Source organism: Leptonychotes weddellii, chromosome 14 (genome assembly GCF_054177405.1).
Source record: "Leptonychotes weddellii isolate Sample4059 chromosome 14, ASM5417740v2, whole genome shotgun sequence".
Lineage (NCBI taxonomy): Eukaryota > Metazoa > Chordata > Mammalia > Carnivora > Phocidae > Leptonychotes > Leptonychotes weddellii.
In genome coordinates, this window is record NC_138382.1 from 39528173 (window position 1) to 39538355 (window position 10183).

Sequence of the window (10183 nt, forward strand, 5' to 3'; positions counted from 1 at the left end):
TTGACAGTATTAGAGGTAGAGTGCTCTCTGTAAGAAAAGTCGAGTTTTCCTTCTTGTTTTTGTGCATGTGAGTTACAAGGCAAGAAAAGAAAGGGAAGGAAGAGGGCAAGTGGGGAAGCAGCATGGCGGCAAGAAGCTCCAGGATTGACGGACAGGAGTGGCAGCAACCGGGAGAGATGGCCGATGATGCTGTGTATGGTCGTGGGTAGCCGTGTGGGATCGGACTGACAGACACGCAAAGGATGTGCAATCTGCAGCAGCCTTGCGTCTCTGACTGCTGGGAGTGGTCCTCATTTAGTTGGGCATAAAAGACTGAGCAAATAAAACACACATTCAGCGGCAGCAGAAAATTGGGGTGAAGGTGACCAAAGCATCAGCTCCTAGGGAAACAAAGGAAACCTTGGGAAGGGCTCCAGGACTTCAGCCTTCTGCAATTCTTGGAACAAGGCTTCAATCAATCTCAAAATTCTATAGACTCCCAGCTGACTTCCACAGGAAAAAGCTAATGGCAGACAAAAACCTAAAATCCCATGCTTTAGACCCTAGGTCAGTTTTTGCGCCACAATTTCATGCAGCCTCTCAATTCTATTTCTTATTTATATCCATTCTAACAGGCTCTATAAAACATAACTGTCATAGAACAAAAGAGATGGATAGGATAGGGAAAGGAGGGAATGCCCTTTAAACTGAAATGTGCTTTTAAGTACCAAAGGATCCCTTCAAAAAACACCTGCTATAGAAGAGACTATTACATAGCAATTGAAATGGGAAAGATAAATGATAAATTAGATTTTTCTGTTACTTCTGTTCTTTCTTCCTTCTTTTTTCTCTTCCTCACTTTCCTCCTCTCTTTCTTGTCAATAATTCACTGCTCCATGGGAGATGCTCAGTTTCCAAGCCCCCAAATCCATTATCAGAAGACGATGGGAAATCTTAGATATGCCACTACTTCCTGATCCATAGGGAAAGAGCCAGCAAATATCAGTAAGCCTTTGGGAGAGTGAGAAGTTGTTGCAACTCTCTGGGCCATCTCTCGCATCCATTTCCTTTGGGGTTCTGCTCCAGCCCCAAGATTCTAAGATTCCCCAGACTTTCTCATATTCTGAAAGGGAAAGAAAGACTTTGGGAGAAGGGAGGCCATAATCTCATCTCTTCCATCTCTAACTCATCAGAGTCTTGTGTTGAGGAAAAGCTTTGACACAAGACTAGATCTCCAGGAACGATGAAAATGAAAGGAGATTTTATATGTGGTCCTTCTTCTAACATACTCGGCTAACTCAGTGAACCTGTACTGAGAAATGAACAATAACCCAGCATGCCACAGGCAGTTACTGCTGATGGGGGGATATGACAGACAAATCTTCACTTTATTTCTATCCTGTTCTCGTTCCACGGTGTCATCAATCTTCCCTTCGCCTGTAAGCCAGCCTGTCTTAAGGAGCAGCACCAAGCATGGCAAGCTTCTGAGCTTCACTCCCACAGCCACTTTCCCTCCACCTAAGATTCAGCGCTGGTGGCTGTTTGGGAATAGTCTGTTCCCTATTTCCCCTGTCACGGTGGAGACTCACGTCAGCAGTCTCTTATGCCTTCAAGTGTGGGCCGTGGACCAACAGTGTTGCCATCGCCTGGGAACTTGTTAAAAATGTGGAAACGGAGGCCTCACACTGAATCAAAAGCTGCATTTTAACAAGAACCCGAGTGAGTGTGATGCACATTAAAGTCTGAGAAGTGCTCTAGGGAAATCTGAAGGGTTGTCCCCTTTCTCAATCTACAAATCACCTGGGAATGTCATTACTTAGAGTGGCATCATAAAGCATGGGCTTCACCCAGCTGCTCCTGGGCTCACCACTCAGCAGCTGTGTGTCACTGGGCAAATTACATAACACCTCTGGCTCTCATTTCCTCCTAGGTTTAATGCTGACAATAATGATAAAACCTTTATCACAAAACTTTGAGGACTAATTGAGACAATGGATCTAAAATATGTAACCTAAAACTGGGCCGCAGTAGGTAGATATTTGAAGTCATAGATTCAAAGTGTGAGAAGAGGCTTTGAAAGCTCCTTTTTTGTCAAATGCCCACTGAGCTCAGCTTCAGCCAGTACCTAAAGCTGACGAATGCAACTTTGTCTCATGTACAGTCCTTTACTTAAGAGCTTGCTTTCCTTTAGCTGAAGGACCAACCACCCCAAAATGTTTCTCCTATCAGACCCATTGAATTTGAGATTCATTCCTTAGTGTTTTGCTATTTTATTCCATTTTGTTTTGTTTTGCTCTGCTTGTTTTGCTTTCTTTTTAGGCAAGAATTCTCAAGAACAAAATTACTATAACACTGGAACAGGGATGTCCCAAACTAACAAGCCATTCAGAGGTGGTGTGTACTCAAGACCCTACAAAAGGTAAAATATATCAGTTTAATAGCCCTTCAGCAGAGAAGAGATTCTTAATCAGGAAACATGTGCTGAGCACTGATTTTTGGCTCAGTATTGTAGGAAAGGAGATAATATAAAAAATAAAACAGTCTTTGCCCTTGAAAAACTTTGTCTTTAAAAACGTAATGCAATAAATGCTACGTAAAAAGAAAAAACATAACATTTGGGGAGTTCATAGGAGGGGCATCTAGACTGTATTTCTAGGGCGGGGAGGGGGTATTCTTTGAAGACCTCCCAGGTAAAGTCTCATTTAATGTGTGAAATGATAAGCAAATTGCTCACAAGTCTATCAGCTCACTCAGGAATAAAAAACTGACTGGGTTCAAATTTGAACTCAGAGGCTGAGTAAATTATTAACTTTTCAAAGCTTCCCTTTACATATAAGCATAACAGAGAAAACAATAGTACATACATCATAGATCCATTGCAAGAATGAAATAAAAATGTATCTATAGCTGGTGCTCAGGAAACACTTGCTATTTTTTAGTTCTTTCCTTTTGCATACATGGGTGTGAGAATAGCTATCCTACCTCTTGAGAATTTCTATGTGAAGTGGGTCAAGATCATGACAGGTTACTGGTATAGTCCCAGAGGAATACTTTTGTGTGTGTGTGTGTATGTGTGTATACTCACACACATCTACCTTTGTATATACACACATTTATGTATATGTACAAACATACATATATTTACATACATGGAAAATGGTTAAAGTAGATTAAGAGAAAGACATGCTTAGGTAGGTAGGTAGTGATCAAAAACCTCTGGGACAAACAGACCCCAAAGATGCCTCAAAGACAACCCATCCAATATCAAATTACAAGCTCACCAAAACTTCCTCTTCCAGCATTGTTCATCTCGGTGAGTGCTAACACCCTCCAGCCATTGTCAAGTCAGAAACACAGGGGTCATCTTTGAGATCTCTTTCTCCCTCGTGTGTCCATATCATGCCCACCACTCAGTCTCGATGACTTGGTCTCCTAAATCTCCCAAACAATCCCTGCTCTGAAATTCCTTCACAATGTACATCAAGTCACATGGCTCTCAGTGCTGGACACAATGCCTGGGATCCAGTACACTCACAATAAACACTCGTTGTATTAATGGATGCATCATCGAACAGGAGATGCAAGAAGGCAGAGCCAAAAGAAAAGGAACATTTTAAATGTATCTAGGCAGTACCAAACTACAATGCACTGAATTTCTGTGCAAATGTCTTAGTTTGGTGGTAGGAAAAAAAACCCAAATAAGTAGATGGTACTATCTCTAAGAGCAAAGAAGACTGAAGTAAAACATCAAAACTTCATAGTTAGAGGTAGAAATGATAAAAGAGACACTGAGAGGTTTTGGGAATGGGGTCAGCAAGCTGAGGCCAGTGTGCCAAATCTGGTTTTGATTTTACTAGCACACAGCACACCCATTCTTTGACTATTTAGCACTGCCTGCCTTATACTCCGGGGCAGAGAATAGTTGCAATGGAAACTGGAGGGTGCACCAGCCTAGAATGCTTGCAGAAAGAGCTTACCAACCCCGCTTTAGAAAAATAAAACGCCTATGTAAGTTTTAGAAGGTACATATTTATGTAAATAAGGTGAATTATGATAGAAAATAATGTACTATGTGTTTTTAAAACTTGTGAAGAGATGAGAAGGGATACCCAGCACAGCACTGAGGTTGAGCCTGGTGGTGGGCTGAGTGACAGCCCCGCAGAGAATCAGACTCTCATCCCTGGGACCTGTAAATGTTACCTCATTCGGAGAAGGGTCTTTGAAGATGTGATTAAATTGAGGGTTTTGAGATAGGGAGATGATCCTAAAAGATCTGGGTGGGCCCTAAATACCATCACAAGTATCTACAAGAGACAGGTAGGAGGAGATTACACACTCCCACCCACCCACCCACACACACACACACACACCCAGGAGAGAAGGTAATGTGAAGACAGGGGCAGGGTTTGGGGTGACACAGTCACAAACCAGCGAACACCAAGGGTTGCCAGCAGCCACGAGAGGCTGGAGAGGCCAAGTTGCAGATTCCCCCCCAAAGCCTCCACAGTGTCCCCCAGTCCTGATGACACCTTGGTCGCAGAATTCTGGCTTCCAAACGTTTGAGAAGATAAATTTTCATTGTTTTATGCAACTGAAGTCGTGGTAATTTCTTACAGGAATCACAACAAAAATCAGGCCTGTCTATGCACAAAGCCGACAGGAGTTCGATGTGATTTTATCACAATATGTAACATACCTGGAAATTTGTATTTGGTCCCATTCACTTTTGCCAAATGAAGAAGTGTTGCATTAAGGAAATAGCACTTAGGGGCACCTTGGTGGCTCAGTTGGTTAAGCATCTGACTTTGGCCCAGGTCATGATCCTGGGGTCATAGGATCAAGTTCTGCATCAGGCTGCTTGCTCATCGGAGAGCCTGCTTCTCCCTCTGCCTGCCGCTCCCCCTTCTTGTGCTCTCTCTCTCTGGCAAAGAAATAAATAAAATCTTAAAAACAACAACCACAAAAAAAGCACTTAGAAGTGAGTCCCATGTCCCAACACGCAGGGTCCAGTACTTAAGTCTCCATGCCTCTTCCTGTATCAGCAACACACCTTTGGACCCCCAAGATTTTCCTGCCTTAATTTTAGAATAACCTGACTGTTCCCCACAAATGGGACTTAAAAATCTTCAACTCTCTAGGCCGCCTATTCTAAACCAAAGAAGGAACATGAATGCAGAAAGGAGGACTTTCATTATCTCAACTCTGCTACTAAATAATTTTATGAACTTAGTTAAGACTCTTAATTTCTGAGTCATCACTTACCCCCCAAAACGCACGAGTGCGTGCACGCACACACACATACACACACACACAAGAAAAGGAGTGACAAATTTAGGTGACAAATGTAATAAGATTTTTGTAAAAAGCTATTATGATAATGCCTGGAAACAGAATCCTTTTTTTGTGAAGAAACTACCTTTGCTTGAGAAAAATACCTACTTCCAAAGAAGTGGGACCTCAAAGGTATCCGAGAGAATTAATGTGCTTGACATGAGACAATTAGAGGTTTGGGGTTTTTGTTTCTGATCTGGTGAGTGAGAAGGAAGAAAGAAAAGAGGGAAAAGGAGTGTGGGGGGGTGGAGATGTGAGCGGGTTGAAGGGAAAGGTCCTGCTGGTTGATGACCATTACTCCCTTCTTCCCAGAGAGCAAAAACATCCAGCCTCAAACTGGCCTTGTCCGGGTCACCTGCCCACAACCACAGGGCACCCCCAGGCTTACTCTTCTGCCCCTTCTCCCAAGACACCAAAAAGACACTATTAGGAGTGTTTCCAGGTTCACCTATGGAGCAGCTGCTGTGACTTGAGGGGCCAAACTTTAAAGATAAGAACCATTCATTGATAAAACGCAGAGCAGTTGGGGGGGCAAGATGGCGGAGGAGTAGGAGACCTAAATTTCATCTGGTCCCAGGAATTCAGCTAGATAGGGATCAAACCATTCTGAACACCTACAAACTCAACAGGAGATCGAAGAAAAGAATAGCAGCAGCTCTCTGAACAGAAAAGCGACCACTTTCTGGAAGGTAGGACGTGCGGAGAAGTGAATCCAAGGCGATATTCGGGAGGATAGACGGCGGGGAAGGGGGCCTCCATCGGCCACTTCTGGCAAGTGATAGAGCCGCGGAGCACAAAATCGGAACTTTTAGAAGTCTGCTCCGCTGAGGGATGTCGCTCCAGTGGCTAAGCGGGGGTGGAACCCTCGCGGGACAGTGTGGTCTCAGGACCCTCGGGGTCACAGAAAGACCAGGGGTGCCTGAGTGCGGCAGAGCTCCCAGGTATCGGAGCGGGGAAGCCGGCTGCAGAGACAGAGCCGAGGAGTGGGCTCTCAGCTCGGGGTTGTCATAAACCGTGATCCGGGGCACAGTCGGGCCACTGCTCCTCCAGCAGGGACCCAACAAGCAGCAGATCCGGGGAGACTCACCTTCTTCCCCAGGAGGAGTGGTGCGGGAGCACACTGCAGGGATCTGCTGGGTTTGGAGACTCCACACAGGGTCAGGAGCCAGAGACAGAAACGCTTGGTCACAGGCCGGGTGAGCACAGAGTGTGGCCAGAGACTGGGGAGACGGGAGTGATTTACTGCTTTTCTCTGGGGGCGCACTGAGGAGCAGGTCCCTGAGTTCTTGGCTCCTCCGGGGTGGAGATTGGGAGGCTGCCATTTTCACTCTTGTCCTCCAAAGCTGCACAGAAAGCTTTCAGGGAAAAAGGTCCCAAGAACAAACCCGAGCAGATTACTTAGCCCGGACGGCAAGGGCAGGGCAATTCCACCTCCGGCAAAGACATTTGGGAACCACGGCAACAGGCCCCTCCCCCAGAAGATCAGCAAGAACTGCCAGCCAAGACCAAGTTTACCAATCAATAAGACTGGCAGAACTCCAGCGCTAGGGGAATACCGCACATAGAATCCATGGCTTTTTTCCCAGATTCTTTAGTCTTTCAAAGTTAATTTTTTAAATTTTATTTTTTTCTTTTTCTATTTCTTTTTTAAAAATTTTTCTTCTTTCCTTTTTCAACCAACATCTTATAAATTCCTTTTTTAAAATCTTTTTTAATATTCATTGTTACAGTCATATTCTATCCCTTCATTGTACTGAACCTTATTTTTTGTATATATATAAGTTTTTCTTTCTTTAATATTTTGGAATAGTTTCTTCTAACAGACAAAAATATACCCTGAATCTAGTGTATGGCTTTGTTCTAGTCTCCGACCTGATCAGATAACCTTTTTTTTTTTTTTAATTTTTCTTCTTTCTTTTTTCAACCAACTTCTTATCAATTCCTTTTTTAAAAATCTTTTTTAATTTCCATCTTTACAGTCATATTCCATCCATCATATTTACCATTATTTTTGTGTATATATATATATAATATATACACAATATATAAATATATATATTTATATTTCCATCTTTAGTCATATAAATACATATATTTAAATTTCCATCTTTACAGTCATATTCCATCCATCATATTTACCATTATTTGTGTGTGTGTGTGTGTGTGTATATATATATATAGTATATATATATATATATGTTTTTCTTTCTTAAAAATTTTAGGAGGCAGTTTCTTCTAACAGACCAAAATACACCCCAAATCTAGTGTGTGGCTCTGTTCTATTCACCAGCCTGATGATATATTTTTTTTTCTTTCTTTTCCCCCCAGTTTTGGGTCTCTTCTGATTTGTTTAGTGTATATTTCTCTGGGATCTTTGTTACCCTTTTAGCATTTTCTTCTCTCGTTCATCTATTCTTCTCTGGACAAAATGACAAAACAGAAAAACTCACCTCAAAAAAAGAACAAGAGGCAGTACTGACTGCCAGGGACCTAATCAGTACGGACAGTATGAACATTAATAAGATGTCAGAACTAGAGTTTAGAATGACGATTATAAGGATACTAGCTGGGCTTGAAAAAAGCATAGAAGACACTAGAGAATCCCCTTCTGGAGAAATAAAAGAACTAAAATCTAACCAAGTCAAAATCAAAAAGGCTACTAATGAGGTGCAATAAAAAATGGAGGCTCTAACTGGTAGGATAAATGAGGCAGAAGAGAGAATTAGTGATATAGAAGACCAAATGATGGAGAATAAAGAAGCTGAGAAAAAGAGAGATAAACAACTACTGGATCAGGAGGGGAGAATTCGAGAGATAACTGATACCATAAAGTAAAACAGTATTAGAATAATTGGGATCCCAGAAGAAGAAGAAAGAGAGGGGCAGAAGGTATACTGGAGCAAATTAAAACAGAGAAATTCCCTAATTTGGGGAAGGAAACAGGCATCAAAATCCAGGAGGTACAGAGAAACCCCCTCAGAATCAATTAAAATACCCCAACATCTAATAGCAAAACTTACGAGTCTCATAGACAAAGAGAAAAATCCCAAAACCAGCTCAGCACAAGAGGTCTGTAACCTACAACAGTAGAAACATTAGATTGGCAGCAGACCTATCTACAGAGTGGCATGATATATTCAGGGCACTAAATGAGACAAATATGCAGCCAAGAATACTATATCCAGCTAGGCTGTCATTGAAAATTGAAGGAGAGATAAAAAGCTTCCAGGACAAATAGAAACTAAAAGAATTTGCGAACACCAAACCCACCCTACAAGAAATGTTGAAAGGGGTCCTCTAAGCAAAGAGAGAGCCTAGAAGTAACATAGACCAGAAAGGACCACAGACAATATACAGGAATAGTTACCTTACAGGCAATACAATGGCACTAAGTTCATATCTTTCAATAGTTACCCTGATTGGGGCTAAATGCCCCAAAAGACATAGGCTATCAGACTGGATAAAAAAACAAGACCCATCGATATGCTGTCTACAAGAGACTCATTTTAGACCCAAAGACACCTCCAGATTGAAAGTGAGGGGGTGTGAAACCATTTGCCATTAGGACATTAAAAGAAAGCTGGGGTGGCAATCCTTATATCAGACAAATTAGATTTTAAACCAAAGACCATAATAAGAGATGAGGAAGGACACTATATCATACTTAAAGGGTCTATCCAACAAGAAGATCTAACAATTGTAAATATCTATGCCCCTAACATGGGAGCAGCCAATTATATAAGCCAATTAATAACAAAAGCAAAGAAACACATCGACAACAATACAATAATAGTGGGGGACTTTAACACCCCCCTCACTGAAATGGACAGATCATCTAAGCAAAAGATCAACAAGGAAATAAAGACTTTAAATGACACACTGGACCAAATGGACTTCACAGATATATTCAGATCATTCCATCCCAAAGCAACAGAATACACATTCTTCTCTAGTGCCCATGGAACATTCTCCAGAGTAGATCACATCCTAGGTCACAAATCAGGTTTCAACCAGTACCAAAAGATTGGGATCATTTCCTGCATATTTTCAGACCATAATTCTTTGAAACTAGAACTCAATCACAAGAGAAAAGCCGGAAAGAACTCAAATACATGGAGGCTAAAGAGCATCCTACTAAAGAATGAATGGGTTAACCAGGACATTAAAGAAGATTTTAAAAAATTCATGGAAACAAATGAAAATGAAACACAACTGTTCAAAATCTTTGGGATATAGCAAAGGCAGTCCTAAGAGGAAAGTATATAGCAATACAAGCCTTTCTCAAGAAACAGGAAAGGTCTCAAATACACAACCTAAGCCTACACCTAAAGAAGCTGGAGAAAGAACAGCAAATAAAGCCTAAACCCAGCAGGAGAAGAGAAATCATAAAGATCAGAGCAGAAATCAATGAAACAGAAACCAAAAGAACAGTAAAATAGATCAATGAAACTAGGAGCTGGTTCTTTGAAAGAATAAACAAGATTGATAAACCCCTGGCCAGACTTATCAAAAAGACAAGAGAAATGACCCAAATCAATAAAATCATGAATGAAAGAGAAGAGATGACAACCAACACCAAAGAAATACAAACAATTACAAGAACATATTATGAGCAACTATATGCCAGCAAATTAGGTAACCGGGAAGAAATGGATGCATTACTAGAGATGTATAAACTACCAAAACTGAACCAGGAAGAAATAGAAAACCTGAACAGACCTATAACCACTAAAGAAATTGAAGCAGTCATCAAAAATCTCCCAACAAACAAAAGCCCAGGGCCAGATGGCTTCCCAGGCGATTTCTACCAAACATTTCAAGAAGAATTAATACCTATTCTTCTGAAATTGTTCCAAAAAATAGAAATGGAAGG